Source organism: Desmodus rotundus, chromosome 4 (assembly GCF_022682495.2).
Source record: "Desmodus rotundus isolate HL8 chromosome 4, HLdesRot8A.1, whole genome shotgun sequence".
NCBI lineage: Eukaryota > Metazoa > Chordata > Mammalia > Chiroptera > Phyllostomidae > Desmodus > Desmodus rotundus.
The window spans coordinates 142309953-142319382 of record NC_071390.1 but is presented as its reverse complement, the minus strand read 5'-3'; the positions used below and the strand labels follow the sequence as shown (position 1 = coordinate 142319382).

Here is a 9430-nt window from a genome sequence, read left to right as displayed (position 1 = left end):
ACATGACAAACACGTGATCTTGGCCCGGAATGGAAAGCTCCCTGCCCCCTGGGGGCTGCATTTCATCCCTAGGGGGGAGACTCTTTTTCCTTCTCAAGCCTCATGTACTGAGACCTGAAGGAGAAGAGGGTCCTCCTTACTCCCCAAATGCCTCCAGAACTTATCTCTCCCACCCCCCGCCAAAGTTCATGTCATCAAACTTTTCACCTGCTAGCTCTCTGTGGCTGATATCTACCTGGCCTGATCACTCCACCTCAGTCTCTAATGATTTTAACACCCGGTTCACTCGCTTCTCTTCCACCTCTCCTCTCTTCATTTCTTGGCAACTTTAACAGTCTCATGGATAATCATCTGAGACAGAGTGTATTTCTAATTTCCTCTGTGCTTTCTGTGTAATTTTCTTCTCTTTTGCCCTCTCTAGAATCATGAAGGCTGTTTTTCTTTCCCCCAGCACACAGTAAAGAAGAAACTTAAACTCAAAGAAGCCTTTGCTGCAAATATGAGATAGAAAAATTCTGCTCTTTGCCTGTCCCTGGTCAGTCCAGTAGTGCTGGAGGAAAATGCTCCACCTTGCTCAACAGTCTTACTGTAAATCCATGATCATAAGTCTCAAAAGGATATTCATTATTGCCCAGGGTCTAATTTTACACCTCTAGTGTATTTGCTTTCCCAATACCAAAATGACTATTTTATACCTTCTTTACCATCAAATTCACTATGCACAGCCCCTCTGCCCTCACCTCACTCTCACAGACAAGAGCTTTCTCATTCTTCCTTCACCAGAGTTACTACCTTACCTGCTGCTGGTACCTTATCCCACTGCTCTCCCTGCCAGTCCCTTCATGTGGGTTCTGGCTCACGGGGCATGCTGAGGGAAGAGTGGATGTCCCACAGTCAGAGAGGTTACTGTCTGCTGTAGTTTATTTGTGCACTATGTGTGGTTTCATAGATTACACGTTCTTTTTTTTAGGGGGGGTGCAGTGCAGTGAACTTTATTGATGGTGCATGACAAGGCAGGGATCCCTAAGCCCCTCCCCTCTTCAGGGGGTCTAGGATGGAAACTGGAGGTCAGGCAATTCTCAGTGTGTTGGGGGATAGATTTGGAGTAAGGACTCTGAAGCACTGAGGGTCCATGGGGCTCTTACTCCTTGGAGACCATGTGTACCACAAGGTCCACCACCCTGTTGCTGTAGCCAAATTCATTGTCATACCAGGAAATGAGCTTGACAAAATGGTCATTGAGGGCAATGCCAGCCCCGGCATCAAAGGTGGAGGAGTGGGTGTCACTGTTAAAGTCACAGGAGACAACCTGGTCCTCGGTATAGCCCAGGATGACCCTTGAGGGGGTCCTCTGATGCCTGCTTCACTACCTTCTTGATGTCATTGTATTTGGCAGCTTTCTCCAGGTGGCAGGTCAGATCCACAACTGACACGCTGGGGGTGGGGACATGGAAGGTCATGCCAGTGAGCTTCCTGTTCAGCTCAGGGATGACCTTGCCCACAGCCTTGGCAGTGCCAGTGGAAGCAGGGATGATGTTCTGGGCAGCCCCTCGGCCATCACGCCACAGCTTGCCAGAGGGCCCATCCACGGTCTTCTGGGTGGCAGTGATGGCATGGACTGTGGTCATGAGTCCCTCCACGATGCCTAAGTTGTCATGGATGACCTTGGCCAGGGGGGCCAAGCAGTTCGTGGTGCAGGAGGCATTGCTGACAGTCTTCATGGAGTTGTCATACTTATCATGGTTCACACCCATCACAAACATGGGGGCATCCATGAAGGGACAGAGATGATGACCCTCTTGGCTCCACCCTTCAAGTGAGCCCCAGCCTTCTCCATGGTGGTGAAGACACTAGTGGACTCCACAACATATTCAGCACCAGCATCACCCCATTTGATGTTGGCAGGATCTTGCTCCTGGAAGATGGAGATGGACTTCCCATTGATGACAAGCTGCCCATTCTCATCCTTGACTGTGCCTTTGAACTTGCTGTGAGTAGAATCATACAGGAACATTTAGACCATGTAGTTGAGGTCAATGAAAGGGTCATTGATGGTGACAACATCCACTTTGCCAGAGTAAAAGGCAGCCCTGGTGACCAGGCGCCCAATATGGTCAAATCCATTCACTCCGACCTTCACCATGGTGTCTTGGGGTTGAGGCTGGCACTGCGCAGGAAGACGCGGCTGTCCGTTGAACAAGAGGAGCAGAGAGCCATGTTACACATTCTTTTTAAAATATTTTAAATTTCTTTTTTAATCTTTATTTTATTTTTTTCCATTACCATTACCCCCCTGCCGCCAGCAATCACCATGCTGTTGTCCATGTCCATGAGTCCTTTTTTCTTTTTGCTCTTTTAAAAATATTTTTATTGTAGTAAAATATAAATAACATGCAGTTGACCATTTTAACCATTTTTAAATGCACCATTAAGTGGAATAAATGCATTCATTTGTTGTGCTATCATCATAACCATCATCTTCAGAACTTTTTCATCTTCCCCAACTATACACATTAAACAATAACTCTCCATGTCCCCATCCCCCCCATTCCCTGGGAACCACCTTTCCACTTTGTCTCTATGAATCTGACTACTCTAGGTACCTTCATATGTGCAGGATCATGCACTGGTTATACTTTTGTAACCGATTTATTTCACTTAGCATAGTCTTCATAATGCATAAGTATAATCCATATTCCAGTGGATAAGCATAATAGATAAGGCTTACCCATGTTCTAACATGTATCAGAATTTCATTCCTTTTTAAGGCTGAATAATACTCCATTGTATGTGTAGAGTACATTTGGTTTATCCACTCATCTATTAACAAATACTGGAGTTTTTCCACCTTTAGGCTATCATAAATAATGCTCCAGTGTACACTGGTGTACAAATATCTCTCTGAGTCCTTGCTTTCAGTTCTTTTGGGTGTGTACCCAGAAGTGGAATTGTTGGATCATATGATAATTCTGCCTTTAATTTTTTTGAAGACCCACCATACTGGTTTCCACAGTCCCACCAGTGCACAAGGGTGTCCGTGTTTTCACATCCTCAGAAACCCGTTGTTTTTCTGGTTTGTTTCATTTGATTACAGCATCCCAACAAATGTGAATTGGATTTATGGTTTTGATTTGCATTTTCCCAAGTATTAGTGCTGTTGAGCATTTTTCATGTGCTTGTTGCCAACTGTATATGTCCTTTCCCCATTGAACGGTTTTGGTACCTTTGGTCATACAAAGGTTCATTTCTGGTCCCTCTGTTTTATTCCATTGGTCTATGTGACTGTCTTTATGCAAGTACTATATTGTTTTAATAACTGCAACTTTGTAGTAAGTTTTGAAATCATAAAGTATGAGAACTCCAGCTTTGTTCTTTTTCAAGATTTTTTGGCTATTTGGAGTCCCTTGAGATTCCATATTAATTTTAGAATAGATTTTTCTATTTCTAAAAAAAAGCATCACTGTGTTTTTGATAGGGGTTGCATTGACTCTCTAGATCCCTCTGGGTAATGCTGACATCGTCATGCTATTAGCTCACTCAATCCAGGAAGGTAGGCTGTCTTACCATTTATTGGTGTCTGCTCTCATTCCGTTCAACAATGTTTAACCGTTTTTAGTGTACAAGTCTTTCACCTGCAGAGTTAAGTTTATTCTTAAATATTTTTTTATGTTATTGAAATGAAATTGTTTTCTAAATTGGCTTTTCAGATTTCTCATTGTTAATGTATAGAAATGCAACTGATTTATTTTATTTTATTTATTTAATTAATTTATTGGTAACATTGGTTAATAACATTATATAAGTTTCAGGTATACAATTCTACATACATCATCTGTATATTGCATTGTACATACAACTAATTTTTGTGGATGATTTTATATCCTGCAACTTTGCTGAATTTATTTATTAGTTCTAACAGTTTGGGAGATTTTATGTGTGGAATCTTGGGTTTACACTTATCTTCGATTCTTCTTTTTCTCTCTTGCTTTCTCATTCCTCTACATGCAAATAGTCACCAACTAACTCATTTCAGTTTGTTTTGATTTCACAATGTCTTTAATCTTTGACACTTCCAGTGTAATTGAATGAAAAATTGTATCTACAATGTCTAGGGCAATGCATAAAGAATTTGTTTTCTAAAAAAGTCATTTTATTTTGCTCTTCCACTCAAACCTCTAGGAGCTCCATATAAAATTAGAGGTCCCAGTCATCTCTTCCATCATCTCAAAGGCAGCTTTAATAGTTAAAAGCTTAGGCTGTGAGGTCAAGAGGACCTGAGGTGGAAGCAGATAAGCTGCTTACTAACTGTGTGACTAGGCATGTAATGTAGACCCTCTCACTCTCACTTTTTCAGCTGGAAACAGATGAAAAATAATATCTACCTCATAGAGTTGGTAGGAGTGGCTTAACACATGTGGGCTGCTGTAACAAAATACTGCAGACTGGATGGCTCATAAACAACAGAATTGTATTGCTCACACTTCTGGAGGCTGGGAAGCCCAAGATCAAGGCACCAGCATGATCACATACTGGTTAGTATCCTCTTCCTATTTCTTAGCCAACATCTTCTCACTGTGTCTTCACATGGTAGAAGGGGCTGGAGATCTCTTTTTAAGAGCACTAACCCATTCATGAAGACTCCATCCTCATGACCTAATAACCTCCAAAAGACTCCGCCTTCTAACAACATCACATTGGGTATTATTATTCCATCATGTGAATTTGGGAGGGACACAAACACTCAGATCATAGCAGGAGGCTTAAATAGGATGATGAATACAAAGCACTCAGTGAAACACCCCTTTCTTCTCTTCTCTTTCTCCAAACACAGATGGAATTGATCTCCTGACTCCTCTTATCTATATTACTCTTTTGGCACTGAACATCTACCGCCTTGCACTGTTTGCTTGTTTTTTTTTTAAATGTGTACTCATGTTATCCTTCCTTCCCAATTATAAATTCTCCAACAACTGAGAGCTTGTCCTTTTTTTTTTTTCCTTCTCTTGTTCTTGTGGTGTACAATGCCTTATACATGGTACATACTTAGTCAATATTTGTTTTTTGTTTGACATAATGAACTCTTTCACTGCCTGATTTCCAGTGTCTTGAGAACTGATGTTTTACTTATTTTATGTGCTGTTTTTAAGTTGTTTCCCACACTTTGATTTTAAAACAGCTGGCACTTTTAAATGGTTAACAAGAAAGTAATGAAGACATCCTAGAAGACCATCTGAGTATTTGTCACCTATGTCTCCATCAAAAGTGGAAAAAACAAAGATAGGCCAGGGTGGTCAGACAACATGCTCAGTTAAACTCGAATGTCAGATAAATAACAAATAATTATTTTAGTGTAAGCATGCCCGTGTGATATTTGTCACTTATCTGACATTCAAATTTAATTATATGTCCTGTATTTTTATTTGCTAAATCTGACAACCCTACCAGGAAAGCTTTAAGTTTCAAAAAAAGTTTTATAAACAAGCATTATTTTATGTGGAAATGAGAATATTTCCATGTGCTTAAAACTAAGTGTTTCTACATCAAAGAATATGGTTTGAGACATCATTTTTTTTTGAGACATCATTTTGAAAGAGGCCTTCACCACAACTGACCTTACATGGAAAAAATATGTGATTAAAAAGCTAACAAAAAGCAACATTAAGTGAAATATTAACACACTTTGCTTTGGAATATAAATGAAAACAGTGATCTTTCTGTGAAATACAATTTTGTACTAAATGAAAGAATTGGTGGACTTCAAAATCTTTTATATTGAGTACATGTAACTATCATATGTGCATATCTAAGTCTTCCTGAAAGTACCATTGCTCTACATGTTGAAAACATGCCTTAGAACTTTCAGGACAAAGCTTGCTGTGTCTGGAAAAGTCCAACCATTGTTAATATAACAAGAATGGTTTGCAAGACATTGATGTAACCTTGCAGCCAAGGAGAGAGGACTGAAATGTACATGCATGAACAATGACAACTACACTGCACTAGTCAGTGGGGGCGGTAGACACTGTTGAGTGAGCATGTGTACTGTGTGGCCATAGCATTCAAAATGACTGAGCAAGTAGAGCAATGAATCTGCATCAAATTTTGAGTTAAGCTTGAACATTCCCCCGTGGAAACTATTTAGATGATTCAGAAGGCCATAGGTATGGGCAACTAGTGATTAGAAGCCTCATAACTACAATGCACCCGCTCATGCATCACATATCATGCAGTGTTTTTTGGAAAAACATCAAGTCACCCAGGCAACTCATCTCCCCTACAGCCCAGAGTTGGTGCCCTGTGACTTCTGGCTTTTCTCCAAACTAAAATCCCCTTTGAAAGAGAAGAGATTTTAGACCATTGATGAGATTCAGGAAAATATGATGGGGCAACTGATAGATATTGAGAGAACTATATGAGGTTCCAAGGTGCCTACTTTGAAGGGGACTGAGGTGTCATTGTCCTATGTACAATATTTATCGTATCTTTTATCTTCTGCAGTAAATATCTCTATTTATCATATTACATAGCTGGACATACCTTGTAAGTCAAAATGAGTAAAAGTAACAGTTCCCAGGGAGTCATCTCAGACTTAATACACAACCAAATAATGCAGCCAATGATTTGTATCAATACAGCATGTAAGTTAATTCATTGCATCCTCTGCCGTGACCTACTCAGTTTTACAAGGTGAAGCATGGAACTTGTCATGTAAATAGCAGCTTACCCTGAGAGCAGAATACTCTCCTATGGCTTGAACTGGAGCAATTCTCCTGTTTACCTGATTGTTTTGTCTTAGAAATGTGGTCCACAGCACAGTTAATAACTTCAGAGAGGGAAAGGGTTTTTTCATAAATGTAACAATATTTATTGAAAGATTAATATGCGCTAGACACTATTTGGAGAAATGAACAAGACAGACAAAGTCCCACTCTCATGGAGTTTGCATTGTCATGAGTAAAGTCACACAGTAAACAAACAATGAATAAACAAGGAAAATAACTGAGACTGGTAAGTTTTAGAGAATTGCATAGGGTGGTGATGTGAAAGAGAGCAACTGGGTTTCCTTTTAGGTTAGGGGATTAAGAGAAACCTATCAGAGGTGGCAGAATTTCAGTGCAGGCCCAAGGAAGGTAAGAAAGCAGACCTGCAAGGATCAGAAAGAACAGCCCTGGAGCAAAGGGAATGAAGGCCCTACAATGAGATGAGCTTGTGCTCTAAAGGAAGACCAGCGTGGTGGGAGGGAGAATGGTACCAGGTGAGACTGTAGGTAGGCAAAGATTATGGAAGACTTTAAAGAACAGGATTTATTCTAAGTGTGATCTAAAAGCATGGGACTTTTCAATCAAAAAGTAAATAAATAAACATGTTTAATATATTTTTTGAAGTGAAGGTAGTGTTTAACAATGAGGAAAAAAGCAAATATTTTGAAAGAAAGTTACAGAATGGTTAAAATCCTCACTCCAGGACATGCTTATTGATTTCAGAGAGAGGAGAAGGGAGGGAAAGAGAGAGGGAGAGAAACATCGACCAATTTCCTCTCCCATGCACCCTGACCAGGGATCGAACCCACAACCTAGGCAGTTGCCCTGACCAGAATTCGAACCCATAATTTTTGGTATACGAGACAACGCTCCAACCAACTGAGCTACACTGGCCAGAGCAAGGATAAAATATTTTAATACATTAAACTTAAAACTGACTTTCTGTTTATTGCATCATGAAGTATTCATTAAACCAAGATTTTCCCAAAAAGTGAAAAGAATATTATCACTCTTTTTATCAAAGGAAATATGATTAAATTATCTATTAATTTAGAAATGTGGTTAAATATTTTGGGGTAAAGTGACAATCTGATTCTACTTTCAATTTATATGAGGGGACCCCCCAAAAGAGAATTTATTATTAAAAAATTGTGTATTTATTTTTATATATTTAAACTTCAGTCACCTTCAAAGTACCCTCCATTTGATGCAATACACTTATAGAGACGTTTTTTCCACTGCTCAAAACAGTTCTTGAACTCATCAATTTTGATGCCCTTTAGTGCTTCTGCTATTTTTTGTTTACCTCTTCCACATTGGCAGAATGTTTCCCTTTGAGGACTTTTTCATCCAGAGAAAACAAAAAAAGTCGCTTGGGGATAGATCAGGTGAATAGGAAGGATGGATTATGGGGGTCATGCCATTTTTGTTCAAAAACTGCTGAACACTCAGCCCAGAGTGGGGAAGTGCACTTGTAAATCACCCATCATGAAATGGGCAAAGGCATTGAGTCTTAAAAAAAAGTGACTGAAGCCGAAGCAGCCTCTCACAACAACGCCAGTAGGTACACTGATGCAGATGGGTTCCTAGAACACTCACCAAGCCAGGGGAGCCTATCCTACAAGAAGGCTGCCCTCCAGAAGATAATTTTGGTTTTGGGGGGGGGTCCCCCTCATATAGATGCTTAGTTTTAACAAATGTCATAAGAAAGTACGATTCCTGACAAAGACATGAATCCCAATGGAAAAAGTGTATGGCTGGCCCTGCCACTACATCATAGACTTGTTTTTCAGTCCCATCCAGCAATTGCCCAAAGGTTCTTGCTAAAATTTAGCTTAGTAATTTTCCATCCTCCCTGATGTCAAATAATTGTTCTTGCCAACAAACTTGAAAATAAAGTTTTTATATTTTTAACACAGAGATTACAAATCCACTGAAAATCTTCATTTGGAAGACATAAGACAAGTTTTTAAGAGTCCAGATAGGAGAGATTTTATTAGTGACACATACCATTTTTGGCAAAAGTAAAACATCATATTCATATAATGATGGAAATATTTCCAAGCACCATTTTCATACTTCCTCTGTAGTATGAACTGCTTTCTCAATTGTTGTTAAAATACTGTCTTTACTTTTAAAAGATTCTATATGTTTTAATTTTTTCAGAAAGTTCCAGATGTTGAATGATGCCAGTGTGGGCTGGTCACTTGGGTGAGGTTAGTTTACAAATGAGGTGGAGAAGATTTGAAGAAAAAGACCAATGTGTTTGAAACAGGATGTAATGTATCAGAGAGAAAAGCTTAGCCTTTGAACACTTAGTGTGGCTGGGCAATAGCTGAAGGACATACTCAGTGAGAACAAAGAAGCTAATTCTGTCAGTTCACACTAAAACAAATTATTTTTTTTAAAGTGGACAGCAAAAGAAAAATCACTTTCTCTCTAAATTTCCCTTTATGGCTAAAAAAAAGGGGGAGTGGTGGGTCATAAAATATTCTTTAGTATGCCACTTAAATAAACCTTTAATGGTGATCTTTTACAGCTTCTTTTTCTCCTTAAATGTGCTTTCTATACTTATTTCGATATACTTTCTTCAGAACAAAAATGTTTCTTAGGTGAACACATGGTAGTATTGGGCCCAATTTAGCACGCCCTGGAGTCACCTTCAGTGC

The 9430-nt window shown here is 39.5% G+C and overlaps 1 pseudogene; it reads right to left on the bottom strand.

Moving 5' to 3' along the window:
• Positions 1–1141: 1141 nt before the first annotated feature.
• Positions 1142–2143, bottom strand: LOC112318647 (glyceraldehyde-3-phosphate dehydrogenase-like; annotated as a pseudogene).
• Between the last annotated feature and the right edge of the window lie 7287 nt (positions 2144–9430).